This window comes from Emydura macquarii, unplaced genomic scaffold (assembly GCF_026122565.2).
Source record: "Emydura macquarii macquarii isolate MOO-44397 ecotype Brisbane River unplaced genomic scaffold, CSIRO-AGI_Emac_v2 contig_2768, whole genome shotgun sequence".
Taxonomy (NCBI): Eukaryota; Metazoa; Chordata; order Testudines; family Chelidae; genus Emydura; species Emydura macquarii.
The window spans coordinates 8195683-8218772 of NW_027132905.1; the positions used below are offsets into that span (position 1 = coordinate 8195683).

Genomic DNA, 23090 nt, shown 5'->3' on the forward strand with positions numbered 1-23090 from the left:
CTATTAGTTAAAGCGTTGCATGCATTGCCCATGAGATGGAGGTCCTGTCCACACTGGGTTTTAGCAGTTTTAGCCAGAACTATCTTTCAGCTATATTCAAAATAACTTGGTTTCCAGTACACTTTGGCCAGCCAGGGGGGTTGGAGCCAAGCTGGGATGCAATTATAACACTATTTAGAAATGCTGTTTTAACTCCTGCATTGCAGAGTTGCACTGAAGTCTGCACTAGCACATCCTAGGTAAGATCGGGTCCTGCATTTGGCTCCCTCCACATTGGGTGGCAAAAGCATGATATTAATAATTTCATAGCCGGATCCACTCTTAAAAACACTTCCAGTGTAAGGTTCCACCTAAGTCAGTTAGCAGGCCTGAGAAGAGAGAGACAGAATGTGGTCTAGTGGTTAGGCTGAGAATCAGAACCCTGATTTTTGCTCTTATCTTACCAATGAATTGCTGTATGATCATGGGGCAATTTCTTTACCTGCAAAACAGGGATCATTTCCTTACTGAGGTGTGGCCAGCCTCCACTAAATAAATGTTTTGTAAAGTTCTTTGAGATAAAGATGTCATATAAATAACAACTTTATTAGCTACAGAACTCATTTATCCATTTCTTATCATGGGAATGTACAGCAATGTCTAGAGAGCTTGTGATTTTAAATTATTCTTATTTAATACCATTATGATGGAAAAAAACTTGATAGGGTTCAAAAGGAAGAGTACTCTGAATAGTTTGCTCATCAACATGACATCTGGGGGACCATCAACTCAAAAGGGCAGTCAGGGGGAAAGAAACAGAAAGTCAGGAATATATTTAAGTAAAGGTTTGGTTGTTTTTTTTTAAAATTTGCTATCCCATAGGAAACATGTTTAATTTAAATTACAAAATCCTAGCTTCATAAGCAATAGACATCCTTTAAAAATTCCCATATTAAGTGCTCTAAGAGAAGTTCTCACAACTAGAGCATACTCCAGGCTCTGTTTGTACTATGGGGCTCTCATTCCTGGTTTTCCCGTAGGCCCTACTATCATATTTATTTAATAATGATAACTAAACTCCCAGGCTAGAGTTAAGCTTCAGAGCTAAATCAAAGTTCTAAAGCAGAGTGAGCATCTCAACTATGCCACCCTCCCCAGCTGCAGTGAGCACCTGAACTATGTTAAACTTCCCAACTAAAATGCACTCCTCAAGTCTGCAATTGATTTGTTAGTAAACTGAGCTCCCTACCTAGAGTGAGCACCATGCACCTAAAGGCCAGTTTTGTAGTCCCTTAGCCCCACCCCCTAATAGGTTCTTACCAATCATCCCTCTCCAGATAACCCAAAACAGATCTCACAGCCAACAGCAAACACCTGTGGCCTCTCTCAAAACTCCATCACCACATTCCCCCCAGACAGAAATCCCTGAAATTCTGTTCTGTCAAAGACTCCTCATCCTGCTCATTTACTCAACACTTGTCCTGGCTACTCTGGCCAGGCATCAGGTCCCAAAATGCATCGGTGTGCTGAGTCTTCATGCAACATTAAACAATTTGAGAATGAAGTAAGTACTGAATGCCAGAAGCTCTTCAGGCCATTGGAAAAGCACTATTTCACATTGTGATTTAACATGGCTAATCCAGAACCCAAACACAAACCCAGGACACTATAGTATTACTTTTTGTTAGATTATACCTGGATTTTCAGAGACGCTAAGCACCTGTAGCTCCCATTAACATCAGTTGGGGTGCTCAGCAATGCTGGAATTCAGGCCTTCAGTGATTAGTCTCACTTTGCAAAAGCTTTCTTCCTTTGTTCAATCTTCTCTTTTTCTTTACTATACATTGTGGTTTACAGAACCCATGGTTCTTGTGGGTAAGAGAAGCAATAAATTGAACTTGTATCAATTCTATCCCCAAAACTTTTTTAGCAGTAACAGAATTTGGGTTAAGGAAAAACATTCACTGACTTCTTCAAAACAGAATTACAATTGCAGAATAATTTAGTAACTGCTAACCTAATCCATGCAAAATGAGATCTGGTATAGTATAGCAGGAACCATGGTCTATGGTGGCACCAAGATGTTAATGAAAGAATTATATCAACAATTCCAGGGCTGTCTGCTTTGTTTATACTAAAATCTGTTGATAGACACAATTACAGCGGATTAACCTTGGCAGCACTCCAGTATGAAAACAATATACCAGGGCCAAATTTTGTTCTAAATATAATATATCTATTACTGTTCCTGGGTTTGTAGTTATTATGCTTGGAGAGATAAACTGTAATTCATTCACAAAACATAATTACAGAATAACATGCCAACTAGGTTTCTCAAGATTATGTTATCATTTGGGGGAAGAGTAACTTTACTATTCTGTAGTTTAAATATGAAGATTAAGTTTCTTTGATCTAAAGAGGCTTTGTTTTGATTTGATTCTTTGTATTTGAGGTCATTAGTGCAGTTGTGAAATTGTAATTTCGTGTGTGTGTGTGTGTGTGTGTGTGTGTGTGTGTTGTGAAGGCCAAGACTATAACGAGGTTTGAAAAAGAACTAGAGAAATTCCTGGAGGATAGGTTAGGGGTGTGATTCTTTTACCAAATTAATTATACCAGTACAACGCCTTGTGTGGCTGGCATTACGCTGGGCTAACGGTGCCAAAAGTTGGGGTAGCCCACAGTCACTTGGTGTGGATTAAACACTCCCCCAAACCAGGGGAAGTTATTCTGAGTGCCAGAGGATCACCCAGCATACTCCTACCACTCAACCACTATGTGACCTAGCCAACCCCAGAGGGGACAGAATTCCACACAAAGCCGGTCTGGGTTGCACTAGCATAGCTTCTTCCCCTTCCCATGCAGAAATAAATTAAGCCAGCATAAACATATTTATACATTTAACTGCATCCACACTAGGGGGGGTTACCAGTGTAGTTAAGGTGGATAAAGCTGTGTGTGCAGAGGCCTGGTCTACTCTAGTTTTGCCAGCATAGCTATGTCAGCTAGGAGTTTGAAAAATCACGCACCCCAGGCGATGTAGCTATGCCGGTAGAACCCCCGTTGAAACACAACTATACTGACAGATGAAGGCTTCTGTCAAGATAGCTAATGTTGTATGGGGAGGTGTTGTTATATTGGCAGAACAACTCCTGTCAGTTTATGCTGCATCTATGCCAGGGGGCTCTGCCAGCATAGCTATTCCAGTATAGCCATGCTGGCTACGGCTCTGTTATGTAGACAGGGCTTCTGTCTCTCAAACAGGGCTTAAGTGAGACTTAATGGGGCCTGAGTCTCAAGCTGAGCCCCTCTGCACAGGGCAGTTTCATCCACAGTCAACACAACTCACACTGTTGTCATCCTATGAGCTGGTCTTCAGACCCTTCTCAGACACTGAAGCCGAGAGACTGACGAGGGTCTGTTGTTTATGAAAGAGGAATATAAAGGAAAATATAGCAGTCCAGAATGAATAGAGAGTGACAGCCCCGTGATCTAAACTCCTACCGAGCTCAGGAAATGTAGAACTCGGTTGTACAGGACTTGAAACAACCTGAAATGACAGCCTCTGTTTGGACTTAGACTCATTGCATCAGAGCAACCAAAAATGCATGTCAGGAGTTAAGCATCTGTTTACGGTGTTGCTGTGTACTTGTAACGAGGTTATAAATCATTCACTAACGATTACCTACACAGCAGAGCATATGTAGCCAGAAGAAAGCTAGCATGGCAAACACACTCGGTAGCTATTCTAGAAACACTTCAAAACTCTGTGTACACAAATGGGTCTTTCACACGTCTTAACAGATGTTAGTCATTTTCTCTTCATCTGAATTTAATATTCCGCTGCATATTTCTTCTCTGCTCACAAAGTACATCAGTCGTTCCAAAAACCTGGCTTTGCTTGTTTGTGTTAATAGGATACCTTTGTTTCTTTTGTAAATAGGCAGATATACATCTGCACACATTCAAAGTGTCTGATTTCCAATCACCGTTCATTTTAAATGATTTATTTTCACTGAGATACATGCCATACATTGGTGCAATTCCACTGCTCTATTAGTGAGTATTTTATTCATCGATCTGCTGAAATAAAAAGCACCTAATCCTTTCTGCACCATAGGGAGTGCTTTTCAATATTTCCGAAGGTTAGCAAAGACCTGGATCAGGGGCTTGGTAACAGCAAATAGGGCACAGATGTTCTGTGGAAAGATGAATGGTGCCCTACTGCCGCACAGTATTGGAGATCTGAACCTGAACTGTGAGGATAATAAAAAGCATCTAGTGAAGGCAATGTCGTTCAACCCTCGATTAAATAGGAATTCACCATGGCTTTCAGTTAAATCCATTATTTTCACATATATTACCTACCCATAAGTTATATTGGCTTTGGCTTAGTATGTGTCCTTCTCACTAAGGGTACATTTGCACAGCAGCTGGGAATTGTAATTCCCAGTCTGAGTAGCATACAATCACTAGCCCTCCTTCAGCTAGCATGCTAAATATAGCAGGGCGGCCCCGGCAGCATAGGCAGTGGTTGGGATAGCAGCCCAAGTGTGTTCCCACCTAGGTCCCTGGTTATAGACTGAGGTGGCTGGCCCAACTTGCCACCTGTGTCCCTGTGGCCACACTGCTATTTTTTAAGTGCTAGCCTGAGCAGGACTCATGCATGGATGTCCGTGGAAGATGAGAATTACACCTCCCATTGCTATGTGCATGTTCCCATAGAGCCTGATCCGAATCCCAGTGAAGTCAATGTAAAGATTTCCAGTGACTTCACTGGGCTTTGGTTCGGGACCCTAACCAAAGGCAATTGATGGACCTTAAACAGAATCACGATTTAAATTTTTTTGACTCAAGCATCCATTTAAGTGGCTCTGAAGGTGAATAATTTAACTCATGGAAGATGGGTTTCATGAAATAATGGATTGCTTCAGTTTTCAAAGACCAAGAAAACCACCTTCTTTCTACTATACCTCTTCAGTTTGCTTCCTAGAATGGACAGAAGTCCGGCCTCTGCCATGCTGCTGCCAAGTCAAGTTACTGTAACCCTGAAGATCTCTGTAAGATGTAAGAGACCTTCTGAAGCAAGACTGATGTCATAAATTGTTCCCCAACAAATCAGGCAAGTGAGGGAGAAATCAGGCAGAAGTGAAAGACTCTTACGTTGCCCACTGTGTATTAAATACACCCAAGACATCACAAAAGAGTTCTTAGTCAATATCAATCTAAATGGATTTTATTTTATTAGATCTGTATTTCATTATTTAAATACATGTATTCTTAGAAAGATATTGTGTGTATTTAAAACACAAGCTGGGAGCAATGTTCAAGCATTAATCTTTTCTGTTCCAGGCTTAGCTTTATGTGTAGAGAACACAAAGTCATAGAACTGAACAAATCTTTCAGTTTTGGCTCTGTGAGAGAGGAAATGTTTAAATGTAAATAAAGTAAGCATGCAGATAATATTTTTATTGTTGTTTCCTGATCATTTTCATCTACATCTCTCCTTCAGTTTTATAGTTGGGATTTTTTTTTAAATCCCTTTCATTTTAGACAAAACGTCTGTGCCCTCTGCTTACTTTAATCATAAATTAAGCTAAAGATTGGGTAGATCATTGCAAATCTTGCCCCCACTGGCATGAACTGAAGTTCTGCCATATTTTCCCCATACTAGTAGCAGGAGCGGACTCCAAAAGAGAAAATATATTAACTTTTCATAGACTGAATAATATCACTCACAGATGCCATAATATTTTTCTGTCTGTATTTTCTGTCTTTATTTGTAAGATACCAAAGGCAATATTGTACTTTTCTACTCCAAGAGATAAGTCCCTGCAAAATGTTCACTTTAAAATATTGGCTATGTTTGGTCTGATGTGACTAGATATTGGTCTGAAACTAGAATTCAATAAATATTTCATTCACCTCTAATAGACTTTTATTTTCTTTACACATTATAAAAATAAATCCCTGTTGAGCAGAGATTTGGTCTTTCAAGTTTGAAGCTAAGAAATAAACAATTATAATGGAAATTACTAGACCTTTAGGGGGATGTTGCTAAATGCAACAATATAACAAACTTCATACATGTAACATTTTAATTTAACTGAGTCAGATCATTGCAGAGATAGTGGTAGAGTCCCAGCTCAGAGCTGACTCTCATAAAGCCCCACTCTTTGGGCTCTTTTTACCCTGGTATGGGGCATCTGATGGTAGAAAGAGCTGCTGCTCAACGCTTCTGAAAATCAGGTTACATATTTAAACACCTAACTATGCACAGCAGTTCTGGGAATTGAAGCCCAAGATTTTTCAGGTTGGGCACCCAAGAGTTGAGGCACCCAAAATCAGGGGCTCCTTTGTTGTTTTGTTGAAATGTTATAAATACAGTCAAAATTACTTTTTTTCAAAAGCTGTGGGCTGCGAAAACTTTCTGACCTTCCAGTGATCATGCTAAGCAACCTAGCCTCTGACTTCTCAGATGTTCAAGTAACTCAGATTGCTTAAGGGATTCTCTCAGTCACTTCACATTTTTAAATCTGTAAACTCCATGGAGTGTTATTATGTGACAATGCTCAAAACATGTTCTGTGTTTGTGTAGTGCCTAGCCCAACAGAGTCCTTGTCCAGGACTACATGCTAACACAATACAAATAAAAATAATAATCAAAACACTCAACAGGCACCAAATATTACTTTGTGGTTTTGTAAGTCAAAATTCAAGGGGGATTATTCTTAGACAGTTAGGACCCATTCCATTAGATTCAATGGGAGTTGAGAATGCCACGCAGGAAGTCCTCATCACCTTCCGTATTCCTACAAAGAAAAGATGAGGACTGTAGAAAAACTCAATAGATTGTAATAAAAGTTGTACATGGATCATAGATTTCTCCCAAGAGTGTGGGAACAGCTTAAAATTGTTTAGGTGGGTGTGCCTGTGTATATAACCACTAACATTTTTAGGTGTGGAGCATATATCAGCATGTTTCCAGGAGGACACCTGCTTGATTAGAAGGCCTCTGGGCTTCTAGGAGTATTGAAAAACCTGTTTTTAGGGGGTAATATACTAATAGACAGAACCTGCTTCTGTTCACAGTTCTTTCTAGTGCTCATTACCCCAGTGCGGTACGAAAATCAAGCATTCTTCTGTATATTTCCAGCTAGATTTGAGTCGTGCTATTTTTACTGAATGTTCATGCATACATATATAAGTATATGGTGCACATGATTATTTCATATGAAATATCTTGTGTTCTAATTTGTTCTAGCCTGTAGCCACACATTTAGCAATCCCACTATTATTCTGACTACAGAAGAAAATGGTGAAGAGTTTCATTAAATGCCCTTTTTGCAGTACCAGTATTTTGAGCTATGTCACAGGCGCTGGACCTCAGAATGCTGGTGGTGCTGCCACACTCCTTGACTTGAAGTGGTTTCCATCATATACAGGGTTTATCGTTTGCTTCAATGACTCTCAGCACCCCCCACTATAAAAATTATCCCAGCACCCTGAGCTATAGTACGGATTGTAGGGTCAAAACTAAGACCAGGTTCCAAGAACCAAACTACAAACAGAATCCATTTAAGTCACACTCAGATCTATGTGCCAGTCCTATGTCTAAAAGTAAACCGGAACAGCAACAAATCAATGCATAGCTCCAATGAAAAAACATTCCCTTTAGGACCCTGTTTATTATATTACGCTTACAAGTCACTTAAAGTCAATTGCCATGCACTAAAAGGAATGAAAGTAAAGTAATTAATCAAAAGCAGCTACTAGTGATCAGAGAAAGTACAACTGTTTATACCAGGTTTGACTCTGACCCCGTGACTCAACCACTCACTCATAGCAAGCAAGATAAAAAAAGAATTTGCATGCCCATGGAAATCAGATCTCAGACTGCCCCTTGAAAATCCACCCCAGGCTTTACGCCTGGTTCAGGTGCCACCCATGTTTATAATTTTCACAGAAAAGTAACTAAATCAAGAGCTTGAACTTCAGTGCACTGTTGAGATCTCTAATTCTCTTTTGAACTGGCAAGAATCTAATTATCATTATTCTATCTCCTTATATTTACTACATAAACAGGAGAGGCTGTATGGTGGTTCAATGAACAGGGCACGTGAATGAGACAGAGGAGACCTGAATTTGATTCCCAGATCTGCCACTGACCTTGGCTATGTGATTTTGGGCGAGTCATTTAATCTTTTTGTACTTTTTTTTCTGCTCCCACCTTTTGTCTGTATTGGCTATTGAGATTGTAAGCTCCTCAGGGCAGGGACCGTCTATCACTCTTAGAGCCGGTGAGTTTTTTGACAGAACATGCCGATTTGTGGAAACCAAAACTTTTCACAGGAAAGATTTGGTTTCAACAAAGTTTTGGTTGAGGAGGTCCGGGATAGACCTCCTGATCAAAACCAGAGAGGGAGAGAAATAGTGACCCTGGAACAGCCAAGTGCTCTCACTCATGGAGGGGGAGATGGAACACTTGGGTTCAAGTTCCTTTACTAACTCAGGCAAATCTGAAGCTTGAACCCTGGTCACCTACATCCCAGCTGAGTGCCCTAACCACTTGGCTATTCTAGGGGGTTCTTGCTCCCACTCTCTTTGTTTTGCAAAAAAGATTTAGAAAAGTCTCAGTTTCATCCTGATGCAGAATGGGAAAATCTTTTTTGAAATCCTGAAAAATGTTGTAGGACAGGAATACCGTCCCCATCCCCCGCATCTCTACTCACTGTGTATTTGTACAGTGCCTAGCACAATGGGGGCCCAAGTTTGGTCTGGGCTTCAAAGCACTACTGTAATACAAATACAATTATGAACCAGACTCCGCTAATCCTGCTCACGTTGGGCAGCTCCTTGTTCTGCTAGGGACTCCCTGTATGACCTAGAGCAAGGGCCACAATAATTTTCAGACTTCACTGCCTACAGTTAGACACACAAATAAATGGCCTCATTTTCAGAGGTTCTGATCAAGAGTGTTTTCCATCTATAGACGACCTGCATCAGGATAAACTGAAACTGATATGTGCAGATTTATAAGAGTAAACCCTCAGATGAGACTGCACCCCTAACTTTCAGTCAATGTAGTGAAATGGTAAATTAACTGAATTTCTACATTACATGACTACTATGTGTGTATAAGGAAGGCCCAGATCTTCAATGGTATTTTAGGTACCTAATTCCCATTGAAATCAATTGGAGTTAGGGATCTAAATATCTCTGAGGATCAGACTGAAGTACTCAACTTGGGAAGGGTGGCATAATGTGGCCCTGTATCTTTCTAATGTGGTTAAGACCATGAAATTCCCACCCACTGTAGCAAAGGTGCAGAGTAGGCACGTCATACCTATCATTTGTTTTTCTCTTTTAAGAGGCTTTGTGATGATGTGTGGCACCCATAAACAAAGGCAAACGGGACTCCTACACTTATGTTTGATCCTTATCGCATTTCAGCAGTGAAAACATGAAGTAATATATTACAGTAATCCTTTACAGAAAACCATTAAATATTGTGCAACAGATGTAGCAATTTTTCAAGCAGCAAGCACAATGTTTGTCACATCACTTAATGTGCCACTGGAAAGTGCTCAGATACCATGGTGATGAGAGCAGTATAAGAACCTATATAGAATAGCTGAGATATATAAAAGTCCCAGTTCATAAAATAACCTTATGTTAGTATTGTTTTTATTATTTGTGTTGAAGTAGCACCTAGGAGACCCATCATGAACCAGAACCCCATTGTGCTAGGTTGCAGTACAAACACAGAACAAAAAGGCAGTCCCTACCTCAGTGAGTTTTCAGCCTAAGTGCTTGTCTAATGGTGCTGTAGTCCCCACCAGAGGGGTGTAAACTTTCATCCACACTAGCATGTCATGCACTCACAAGCCTGAGTGGACCCTGTAGCACATAAAAAGCTCCATAGTGCATGTTAATGTAGATCTGTTTCACACAGCACTACAGTGATGTGCAGTAGGGAATTTTCAGTGTATGCCAGCAGGATCCACATGGGCCAGTTAGCGTGCAACATGCTGAAATTTACACTCCTGTAGTGCGGATTAAAGCACCTTGTAGACAAGTCCTAAATCTTATCTGGTTGTGTTGCATTATGTACTTGGATTTTTTTCAGTTGTTACTTTACATGAGAAATGGCTAGGTAATGTCAGGTCTATAGAGTCCAAACTATCTGTATGCAATTCAATTTACCAATTTTTACATAGACATACACACACACACGCACGCCACACAAAGTCTGCAAGAAATTCTGGTCGCTGAACACCAGCTGTTGCCAAGACATCTGCAGCCAGAAAGCTAGAGGAAACACTGTTGGTAGAATGGGACTCCAAAAGAAATGAATTGAAACTGAATGATTTCCCCAAATGGAGGTTGGATAGACCCATCAGAAACAAATTGAAATCAAAACAACATTCTGCAAGAAACAATGGAACAGATGTAATAATATGTATTATTGGAACCAGTGAAACATGCAAATTAATTTTAAAGAGACTTAAAGGGATCAAACCATTTTTAACTGAAAAGTATAAATGAGTCATGAATCGTAACAATATCTTCAGCTTTGTATATGCCTTTCCCTGAAGGTCTGTGTATAAATTTAAAAACAAAAAAACCCTAATAGGTCCACAGGTGGGCAATAGCCAGTCTTCGTTGCATTCCAGAATTGCTATCTCTAAAATGCTACAGTATTATAGCACTGGGAATTCTGACATCAATTGCCACCGTACAGCCCCTAACATCCTCATACTGCCCCAAGATGACTGAAAATTAGTCCTCAAGCAGAGGGAGGAGAACTACCACCAACACTGGCAGCCTCCTGTTGAATTTGTTTGACTCACATAGTAGAAAAATGATGGCAGCCTACGGACTTAGTGTAGCCTTACCTCTTGCATCAATTATATCTCTGTTAAAGTCCAGGAGTATGACATCTTAGAAAATAAAATGTATTTTCTGTCAGTTTCTCGCTCTCGGGGCCAATGAATATTTATTCAGTTTGTCTATTTATACAATTATTTATACAAAGTGAAACCCCTCCAACAGGTGTATTTGTGAGAAACTGATTCTATAGTTGAGGGGTTAGGGTGCCCCCTTGGGATATAGGAGACCCAGGTTTAAGTCCCTTGTCTAAATTTTCACTTGAGTCTCCTAGCTCCCCATTGAGTGCTCTAGACTCTGGGTTGGTTCTCTCTCTCATTTTGACCAGAAATTTCATCCTGGGCCTAATTTTGACAAATCAGCATTTTCTGACAAAACATTTTGTTAAAAAAATCCCGACCAGCTCCACTTATTATTGTTCTCTTGATCTTCCCTCCCCTTTTCCTCCTCTTGTCTGTCACAGCTAGTTTTCTATCTTTTCTGAAATTAAATTGCAATTTTCCTTTCAAAACAGGGCATAGGCTTCCTATGTTCCTTCTAGCCTAGCGCACTGGGGTCCTGCTCCTGACTGGAGTCTTTGGGTGTTATCACAATAGAAATAAAGGACAATATTAATAAACTTCTATTTTTCTTAAACGCTTGGAGGGGTGTGGTATCCACAGGATTCTGCTCATTTAAACGTGTCAGATAAATCCTGGAAACATATCCAGCTAAATGGTAAGCAGACTGAGGAATATTGATAAAGACAAAGCTAAATGTAAAATCCAAAGGCACATTTTGAATTAGAAACTCGGAAAGCAGAAGAAAATGTAGATAAAACCAATTTCAATGTAATATGTAGATTAGCAGAGACTTATTGATTTTGGACTTAGTCATTGCAAAAGACAAATGGCTACATGATTGCACGCCTTTGCTTTTGCATATGTTATTCATTTTATTTCCTTCCTCTTGGCTTATGGTCAGCAAAACGTTTAGTTTGGCGGATTCATAGTGATTGTGAAAATGTTTTTGTCTGAGAATCTGGTAGGTTTTTCCTACCAGAAGATTGCTAATAAGTCCAGCCCTTACTCATGCTGATTAGCACCTTACCCTCCTAGTGACTTGTAAAGGAGTTTTGGATTTGCAAGGAATACAAGATCAGACCCTTAAGTACTAGGATATAAGTGTTTCAACACATGGAGGAACACTAAGAAGGTTAAATAAAATGGTAGGTTACAAGCAGAAGGAGTTTTAACATAGGACTGAGCTTGACTCTCCACTGCCTTGCCCCTTGGGTAGTCATTCACATTACAGCACAGCCTGGGGTGATAAAGCCTTCTCTTTGCATTGGGCCCACAGTATTATTTTATTCTGCTGCTTCAGACCTCATCAACAGACAGAGAACACAATAACCAATCCTATTGCTCGAGCAGACTTCACGGGTAAAGCTGGTTTGCCAATAAGGAGGTAAAACGAGGAAAAGCCAAACTGGCCTGGGCTTTACAGAGGACGAATCAATGTTTGACAAATAGAAAAACTAATAAATAAACTGGGGTTATATTTAAGCTTCCAAACAACGGAGAATACAATTTAAAGCAATTGTTCACAGTATCCCCTTATCTCCTTCCAGCTGTATGCCATGCTGGATACATGGTACAAAATGCCCAAACTATACCGTCTCGCCTACTTGGTACCGTTCAATGGACATCTCAAAGGCTGCCAGCATATAAGGGTTGCAACAACAGTCATCACGGAAAGAGTTAAGCAAATCATGAGGAACAAATTGTCTAAGGGTATTTAAGCTGCTGTAGCGCAGGTGTCAGCTACGGACCCCTCCGAAAATACAATATTTTCCCTACCACCAGCATAAAACCCACAAGGAATTAATCTCACACTTACAAACCAGATGCTGCAAGCACTCGGTGTGGGGAGAAAAAGGAGCCACCACAATTCATATACTGGTTTTCCTAAGGTGTAAGACATATCAAGCCAAATTGTACTCTCAGTGACGCTGGTGTGAAACTGGAGTTACTCCATTACAGGCAATGAAGTTATTCTGGATTTATATCAATGAAACTGAGAGTAGAATTTAGCCCATTGTTCGCAGAAAAGCAGGACGTTTAGCTCTTATTTATAGCTTTCTCAGGAGAAGACAGCTCTCTAGCAGCCAAGCCCTTCAGATGTATTCTTCCCTTGCTTATTAAATACTTGATTATTAACTCCAAATTCCACAACCGTGAGGACATCTTTTTAAAAAGTGTAGCTCAGAAACAGAAAATCTGTGTCATTGTACAATATAACAGCCAACAGTGGAGACTGCTTGATGTCCCTGCTCTCTGAGTGACCCCTTCCCTTCCTCCACTCTGCTGCATGTGCCGTATGGAATCTCTAATACGCAACAAAAGTGGTTTTATGTAACAAATAGTTGTAAAAAATAATAATAGGTCTAATCTGCCCTTGCATTATGCTAGTTTAACACTGGTGCAACCCTGCTGATTTCAACAGAGCTCAGGTGTTGCAGTGTTGACTCGAACCCTACATCCCTAATTATACTCTCTGTGTAGTTTCCCGTAAACCAAGAGCTAGTCATACTTTCTCAGACTGGATGGTTTCGAAAGGAGGAACGTCACGTCTTAACGAGAAACAAAGTAATGGGTGTCTCTGACTCTGTAAGATCTTCTGTCTTGAATCCCCTAATGATCACATTCTCAGTGAGCAGGCAGACAGCTTCCTTGGGCCTGATTCTCGATTCACTTCTGCCAGTGTAAATCTGGAGTCACTCCATGGACATCAATGGCCTCGATCTTCCACTGTGTCCTAGCTACATTCAGATGTTGTGGACTGTGGCAGTCGCTAGGAGCTGGCGGTGGCTCCTGATTCAGCCCGGTCTAGCCCCAGTATAAACTGCAGCTTGAGGGGTCCTGTTCTCACTAGTAGTGCTGGCTTAAGGTCTCTGTCCAGGCTGGCTGGGGCCAGTAAAGGAAGGTCCTGCTCACCTGTGCCAGAGAAGGGGCTCCCATTTGGGCAGTGAAGAAGGTGGGCAGCACTTGCGGGTTATAAAGGATCAGAGGGAGACCCAGTCAGAGAGAGAGACTGAGTGAAACAGAACCAGTGAGGAAAGGGCAGGTGAGAGCTGCCTGGGAGCCGGGATTAGGTGAGAGGCTGTACATTTGGGACCTGGGAGAGGGCTGAACGCTAGGAGAACAGCAGGAGGAGTCAGGGCCAGAGGGCTGGAGAGGACTAAAGGCAGGAGAAGCAGCAGCAGCAGCAACAGAGGGAGTTGCCTGTTGTCACCAAGCTGGGGAGCCACAGCCAAGAGCGGGTGAGGGCCAAAGGCAGGGGGGCAGCAGAAGAACCTAACCACTGACATCTCCAGGCCTGGCGAGCTGGAGGAGCCAGGAGAGGGCCGGGGGAGTGAGGGGTGTTCGTCTGGCAGGGGGCTCCCCAGCACAGAGGCACTGATGATTACCCAGGAAGACGGGGGTAGCATTCTGGTTGGAACGGCTGCAGTGACTGTCCTGATACAAGGACAGAGGAGGATTGACAGAGGTCGAAGGCGCCCGTGTGTGATATGTGGGGCACCACGGGACAAGACATAGGGTGATTGTGATGACTGTGTGCCCTGGGGTGAGAAATGGATTAGATGTCTGGGACTTTTATTATGGATCATTTCAGAGTATGTTTTTGTAGCACATCATGCTGATGGACCAGAGCGTGCGCTTGCATGGAGTTATCGGGGACTCTGAAAGGGGTGTCATGGGCTGGCCGGCCACAGGAGGGCACACCAGATGGGACTGCACTATGTCAGTCCTTTAGGCCCGTGGAGGGGCAGGCAGCATAGGTTACCTCTATACTGCAGCCAGGGAGGTGATTTGCAGCTCATGTAAACGTATCTGTGCTAGCTTTAATCCAGCTCGCTCGCTGAAAGTAGCAACGAGGATGCAGCGGTGCAGATTTTGGCTGCCTGGCCCCCCTGGGAACCTACTCACTTGTGCAGCCATTGTGCAGTAATGACACATCCTCATTACTATTTTTGGTGAGCGACTTAGACTAAAGCAAGCACAGGTACATCTACATGAGCTGCCATTCATACCCTGGGCTGCAGTGCGGACATAGCGGTCATGGAGCTCAGCTCTGACATGCCCTGTCCCACCCTTCTTCCTGCTTACATCAAGGTGGGGGCACCTGGTGAGAAGGTGGCTACAATACCTCTGCCAGCTTTGCACGAGTGGAGATTCCTCCAGTACAGGGTGAATTCTTGGCTGGAAATTTCTAGCTGGTTTAAAGCCACTTTGCACCATGTGGCATTAGCAGACTAGAGAATCCTGTCCTGCCTGTTTCTGTAATTCAGAAACAAACCCTTCTGCCTCTTATGTTCAAGGTGGATCACATATGCATGTACTTAAAGTATTTGCATACTGTCCTTTGTTATTCATACCCATAAAGTGGAAAGTTTTAAACTGACATTGTTACAGAAGTGATAATGCCTGATCTATTTCTGGTTCATAACTCTAATGGGAAACAACATGAAACTCATCAGCAATTGCTGGAGATGTTATGCTTAAAGAAACTAATAGTCTGCTTAAACTTCAACCTCTTGATACTAATCCAGAGAAACCCAGAAATAGCTAAAATCTCTGTAGTTTGGAGCCTGAAAAAAAGATTAGGGAATCTTTATTTAGCACCCAGTATTTTCTAAGTGCACTCAAATCTCCTGCCGTAAGAATCTGAGTGCAGAAGGATGAGCGGAGGGAATAAATAGCACAGCCAGTGACAAATTCATTTACAACAACTCTGAGAGATCTCTCTTTGTCTTTGTCTTGCAATTTAGTACTTGACATCTCTGGACAGCCTCCCCATTAAACCTGCCTGGTCACATTATTTTAGTATACAGCCTGGAATTATATCGTAAAGCCATATATCTGATTTATCAGGCTTTATGATGAAAAGGCATTAGGCCGCAGATTGTAGAAGGAAGGCAGGGGGAAGGAAGGTGGGCAGCAGCAGTGGTAAAGGAAATAGGACCGAATCTGGCCCTTTTAGAAGTTAATGGGAGTTTTGTCACTGGTTCCAAAAACACTGGGATTCCACCCAATACCTCCAGGTGTGTTTGGGTAGCATGCTAAGCAGCACAATCTTGCGATCCCTATAAAGAGGCATAAGGTTGTTCTCCTGGTTAGAAAAGGCTCCCTGCAGTCTCAGTTCAACGCACTGACCAGGAAGACAGCCGTAATTTGGCCTCTGAAATTAAGCTTTTCCATCATTAATCTCTCACAGCAGTATATATTTTCCAATGGAGAAAAGAGCATTAATGAAATATTAAAAACAAGAAATGAAGATTCTTAAAATTCAGGAAGTGCTACAAAGTTCAGATTGAATGTTCTCAGTCCTAGCTTTTCCTCCTTCTATATATACCTTTTAGGTGAAGCCTTTAAGTATGTCTTCTCTCTGTGGGCTGAATCTTCAAGTTCTTACTCAAGCAAAACTCCCACTGAAGTCAATTGGATTTTTACCTATGTTAGGCTTTCAAGATTTGTCCTGATACCATTATACATTACTTATCAAATAATACAATATTTAGTACAGTACAAGCTGGAATGTCTTATGCAAAGTTAGCTGATTTTGAAGATGCAATTAAAAATCAAGTCATATTCCAAGAAAATCGATCCATTGTTTTACAGAGAACTACTGAAAGAGAAAAGAATAAGTAATAATCCTGGTTAGGAAATTATAATAATGGAGACCACAAGGGTTGGTACTGAGACTGTTTGTTTGTTTTAAATATCTTTGAGAAAAGAGTAGCAGGAAACAGCACACAATTTGAATAAGTTAAGATTTATTGGCAGATAAGCGAATAATAATCAGGTTGTAGCCTATAAGGAAGCACAGTGCAGAGCAGGAAAAGACTTTTGTGATTGATGGGGGTAAGACATTAAAACGATTTGCATGTTTGGCAGGAGGACAAAATGCAAATACAAGTTGAGCTTGTGCTATCAACATGAAAATAGAGGCACAGTGTCAGAGTAACCCAGCCTGGTGTAAATTATTCCTTTCTGTGCCAGCCAGGCCCTTGGATCAGTGTATCTGCTGATTACCTTGGTCAAACCCCCTCCCTCACTAGCCACTTTTCTAGCCACTTCTATGAGCCCCCGGCAGATGAGAGGTTGCGGCGTCTTTGTCTCACTAGACACTCCCCCATAGCAGGCTTTCCACCAAGGGCAGCCTCTACCACCATAGACTCTGGAATGGATTTAATTCTAGCAGTACTTAAAGAATTTATAAAACCTTGCTTAGGGGCATAGACTCATCTTTACAGGAGGAGCGGGGACGTGCATCACTGAGTATGCCTACACTCCGAGCGGGGGGCGTGATTCCCAGAGGGAGGAGACATACCCGCACCAGCTCTCATTGAGCGAGTGCACTAAAAATAGAGAGTAGCCAGGGCAGCAAGGGCAGCCAGAGGGGCTAGGCAGGCACTCCTGCCATTTGTGCTTCCCTGGATATACTCTGTTTCTAGCGCACTATCTCCCTGAAAGCTGGTGCAGGTACGTCTCCTCGAGCTGGGAATCATGCCCCCAGCTCAAAGTGTTGACAATCATACCCTATATCTTCGTGGGATTGGGGTGTTATGTTATCAATGCCGATTTCACCATATTTTTTTTACCCTTAATAATATAAAGTGGGATTTTCAAAAGCACCTAAGTGGTTTAAGCATGTAAGGTCCCATTGAGAGCCATTGCAACTTGTGCTACTAAATCAGACACTCTGAAAATCATGCCCATAGTGATCAACTCTACTGAAGTTCTCTTATTCCTGGAAGGAGACTGATGAACATGAAAAGGCCAATTACAGTCTCATTCTCAACTCGTGCCAGCCCACAGCTGACTGAAAGGTTTCCCTCACTCTCTTCACTCTCAAGAAACAATCTGAAATGTATTTTACTTTCTATGGTACACCCTGAAAATATGTGCTGCTCGAGTCAGTGAGCAAAACATTAGAACACAGAGTCAGAGGTGTGAGAAAAATAGCACCGCAATGCAATATTAATGTATTTAAAACAAATGGGGAGGGGGAAACTAAACTACTGGAGTTTCACAGCACTACATGTTGCTGATGTACAGTAAATGAGATGCATAATGGTGAAAGCAGCCTTCTAACTCTGCATGCAAAAGCCTGAAATGAAATAACTAATTTAAATAGGCTGAGGTGCTTAATCATTAGGGCCTGATCCAAAGTCAACTGAAGTCCATGGAAAGGCTCCTCTTCACTTGGATTGGCTTTGGATCACAAAAGTATATTGCATACAAGCCAGACCCTCAGCTGGGGCAAACTGGCGTAGTTCCATTGAAATCAATGGAGCTACACTTTCCATGCTGCAATGTTGATTTACATCAGCTGGTGGCCCTGTATATTTAAAATTTAAAATTTAAAAGTAGATGATCAAGGAATCCATGCAGGATATGACAGAGTACAAGGGCAATACAATGCTGGCTTCTGTGGAGGGGCAAAAGAAAGAGGTCTCTCTGGAAACATATCCACAGTGCTTTGCACAGACAGTTGCTGCTGAGGGAATGTGAGAGAGCTGTCCAGAATGTTCTCTTCACAACTCAGCAAGGGAGAGTGCTTGGCGTGGACATGAAAACACAGCAGAAAAACAGCTCTGTGGTCAGAAACGAAACCCCGTAACTTGTAGCCCATTAAGCTGCCCATACTCCTAACTGACTACAAGTCACACAAATCCAGGTGTAGCCGCCAGTCACATTCCTGCATTCCAAACTCCTGCTCAAGGAAGTACCAATTTGTCCAAGGTGCGCAAAGAATAGAGAATCAGCACCGAGTGAGTTACAAATGACAGATACTCAGGTATGCTTCCTGTTTTTCTGTATTTACAGCACCAAGCTACACGGTGAGACTCTTAGACTCTCTTCAGAAGTCTGGGAGGTGTAACAGTTATCCTGGAGTTCAGGCAGGAAAGAAAGACTCCAGCTACAAAATTACCCAGAAGCTGACCAGTAAGTTGATTGCATCATGGTCAAGGATTCTCCTCATCAACATCATGGCAACTGATCTATTCTCCTAATGAACAGAAAACACAAGTGAGGAAGCTAAAGAGACATCATGGGACTGGCAGATTTCCTATAGAAAAATCCCACTACTATGAAATACACAGTATACAAACATAACTAAAACAATCTGTATTATCAGGTTACTGTAACACTTCCTTGATGCACGATGCCTTCAAAATATCTCAAATAATTACGTGTTTGAGCTGATCAGCAGAAACATAATTTATGGAGGCATTTGTCTTACTACTTTATAACACATTTTTAATAAATCAAATAACTCCACCCTAAGACACAAGCCTTAACGTGACAAACTAAGCAATCCTGAACAGGCATCCCTGAGGACTCAAACTGAACACATATTAATCCCTAGAGGTATTGGCGAGTTGATGCCAAAACTATTAGCAATTCACCCATTTCCATAAGTAATGTTTTGATCAGAGACAATAGAAAAAGAAACATAATTACTTTATCAAGTTAGTTTCCAGTCACAGGCCAAATTCTGCACTGCCTTACACTTTGTGCAACTCTACTGAATTTAATGGAGTTACATATGATGGAAATCAGCAGGGAATTTGGCCTACAGAACTCAATAAAGTCACACATTTAAAAGACCCAGACAAATCCAGGCCAGATCCTCTGCTGATGAAGCTAAGCTGATTTATACCAGCTCAGGATCTGGCACTTTGTCTAATGCTATCTAAAGAATCCAGAATATATGCAAAATTATTTAACAATGTAGATGTTGCATGATCTCAAGTAAATCCCATAGTATAAAAAACCTGATTAGTTGAATTAAAAATGGGTTTTGCTTTAGCTATGTTCCCACCTTATTTCCATCAACATTCTAGCAAACAGTTTCACTAACAGGAATGTTGATGGTATAGTGGACAATAGTCATAGAAAATGAAGTTTGAATTAATGAACACTCGCATATACACTGTTAAACTGATTCTAAGACTTCTTCTTATCCAATACAGGAAAAGAAACAATACCATGTGATCTAACTGGCCAATTACAACTATCCAGCACTGCTGGAATTTTGGATATTGAGTTCTGGATAGCGTAGTGGCCATGAACAATACACAAATGAAGAATTGGTGATTCAACATATTTGGCAAATAATTCTGAATAAATAAATACATTTGAGAATATCTTAAATCTCTCACAAAAGAGAAGCAGAAGTTAGAGTAATCACATAAATGACACAGTATGAATTTTCCACCTACACCTACATGCAATTAAAAGAGAATTATTATCCTTCTGTGAATGGATATATATTGTTTCCATCTGGGTCCCAGTTGTCATTCTGGCCCTCCTTCCATTGAAGTGGGACCTCTCTCAACATATGTCTGCATTGAAGAATAGCTACAAATTATTTACCGTTAAGTAATGTTACAAATCATGTAGAATATTTAATGTATACAGATTTGCATTGTTGTAGCAAACACAAACATATTCCTAAAACACCTGCTATTCCCCTTCTTATGAGACTGAAGGGACACTGCAGTAAGTTCTGCTAAGGACAGGTAAGCAATGCTGGTGCAATCCCTTACAAATCTTTTGTTCTGTTTTCTCATTAAAACAGCCAGCAACAGTGAATCTCATAAATATAGTCCTTAGAATTTTACCCCTGAAACCTATGTTGATTGCATTAGGGAAGGGAGAACTACGTGCAAATAACTGCTGCCTCACCCTCGAAATTGTCTCCGAGCAGCAGAAAATAGAACATAAAGAATGTTAAAGACCTACTTGTCTTATCTTGCTTCAGTTCCTGATGAGTTGTGCAGACAGGGGCATAAATTATACCTTAAAGTAATGGTATTTCAGAAAACAAATTAAGGCATCTCTTCTCCCATCTGTTCTGTAGGGGCCAGATTCCCATTTCTGTGACACCTGTGTTAATGCTTAAGTGAAACACAAGCACCAACATGGGAGAATGCATTCCCCTGTATCTAAGAGTATTCACGCTGATTTCATAGTCCCTTTTCATGAGCTGGAGAGGGGAAGTCAGAAGGAAAATTCCTCAATTTCCCCCATATTACTGCCCTGAATGATGGCAGCATTCATTGTAAAATAATGGAGGCAGTTCCCATCTAGGCTAACCATTGAAGTCCCTCAGTGCTGTTTCTTCAGACAGCTTGAGAGAGTCACTACTGGGTGAGGAGAGGTGTCCACTACCCATTGGGGCTGACGCACGTTATCCATGGTAATCCCAGCTCCCACCTGACTGCATAACGCAGGTTGAAATCAAGACCTGAAGCTGGATCTTTCATGTGGTTGCAGGTTTTGCTGCCACTAGAGATTTCTGCCAGTCCACAGTATATTTCCAGTTTGTATGGCGGTTATTCAAACTTCATCTAGGAAACTGTAGAGCACATCAAGTACACTCCTACCGTGAGCCCAATGATCAGAGATATGTCAGTCCCTATAGCCGGTGGAGTCAATGGATCCTGACCCCAGTCAGATGATAGGCTATGAAACCTCAGCCCATGTCATTCTGTTAGGGGCAGGAATCAAAGACAAGGACTTACCCCACTGGTTCCCAACCTTTTCGGCTTGAAAGCCACAGATATCATTTTTACAACCCTGAACGGCCACCAGTCTCCACCAAAAGCCCCCCTCTCATTGCAGCCAGATGGAAGGAGTTCAGCAAGAAGGCTGCCTCCCTCCTTGCTGCTCTCCCGTCCCCCCAGCTGCAGCAGGGAAATGGCATACTTCTCGTAGCCCAGTGCAATCCACCTGGGTCCCTAGGCAGTGGCTCCCTTCTGCAGCCAGGGGGATGGGATATCAGTGCTCCCCTCCCTCTGGCTCCAGCAGGGACCCCAGCGCCGAGGGCCCCAGGCAAAGCACTTTGCTCTCTGCTGGAGCTAGGTGAGGGGAGCGCTGATCTCCCATCCCATTGGCTGCAGCAAGGAGCCTGAACCAGTCTTGTGCCAACACCCTCCACCTGGGACGCATCCTACACAGTGGCTCCCTTCTGCACCCAGTGGGAGGGGAGCAGTGACCACTTTGAAAGACCCCATGGGCCACCTTTGGGCCATGGGCTGGAAACCACTGACTTACCCACATTCCTGTGTGCCACTCCTTTATCGCAACATTTGCATTTGCAACTGATCATAGAGTAATATCATTTGGTCAGCTGAAAAAATTCAAGACGGAATTCTGGAGTGTCTTCCATGGGGTAGCTGGGGCCAGTATTTCACCCTGTATATCTAACTTCGTAGTAAGAAGAAAAGTCAGATGAAATAATGAGTAATCCTATGTCTGTCATAAATAGCTCTTTATGATTTGATCAGTGTTAGAAGATATTAAACTTGCTAATCTGTTATTCTGAGAAGTTGTCAGGAGGCTTGGTAATGCCAAAATGTCTGTGACTTAGTGAAATTATTTACACTTTATTTCTTCCCCTTTCGGGCCTGATCCAAAGCCCATTTGAGTCAATAGAAAGGCTTGGAATCAGGCCCTTAGCCCCAAATCCATACAGGGACTTAGGTATTTCAATGCTGAGTGTTGCAACACATAACTTGAAAATCACTAGCATCCACAAACCCTGGGTTATGCACCCAGGCTCCCTATACAATGTATGGGGAGAAAAAGGTACCTAAGAATCCAATCGACAGAAGCCAGCATCTAGGCAGGGAGCCAGTTAGGCTAACTAATAGCAAATGCTGAGGAGAGTGTAGGTCTGAACATAAGAAACTTGACATAAGTAACTTGCCTCATTTCTTAGTGGGGATGATTGGGAAGGTAAATGGATCAATAGGCGAGAGACAAGATGCCTGTACTGGCTAAGAAACGGAGGAAGACCCGGGGACCATTTACACTGGACAAGTTAAACCTGGAATGTAAGTGAGGTAAAGAGTAGGTCGTTCATGCACAGTGTGTGGACAGAGCATGCTGTACAGATTGGTTCCTGCAAATTAGCCCAGCCGATCTGGAAGTGTGCAATGCAACGTATAGTTACAATGCCTGTGTTATGAGTGTTGGTCAAAATGTACATAAAGAAAAGCTTTGCTGTGTACCTCTGCCCACCCCTTTGCTTGAGTCTGATCAACTCAGCACAGCTTTGCTGTATGCCAAATAAAGGAACCTGAGTGATGAGACAGGATCAAACTGAGTTCTTGGGGGCCCGAGTGGAAGAGGTCTCGGGGAAACCCCAACAAAAAGGAGTGTGTCCTA

At 41.9% G+C, this 23090-nt stretch overlaps 1 long non-coding RNA gene across 1 annotated transcript; it reads left to right on the forward strand.

The window, feature by feature from the left end:
* Positions 1-1402: 1402 nt before the first annotated feature.
* Positions 1403-19408, forward strand: LOC137165504 (uncharacterized). The gene is made up of 2 exons (XR_010923390.1): positions 1403-1543; positions 18738-19408. It is a non-coding gene; the product is annotated as an uncharacterized lncRNA (long non-coding RNA).
* Positions 19409-23090: the final 3682 nt, after the last annotated feature.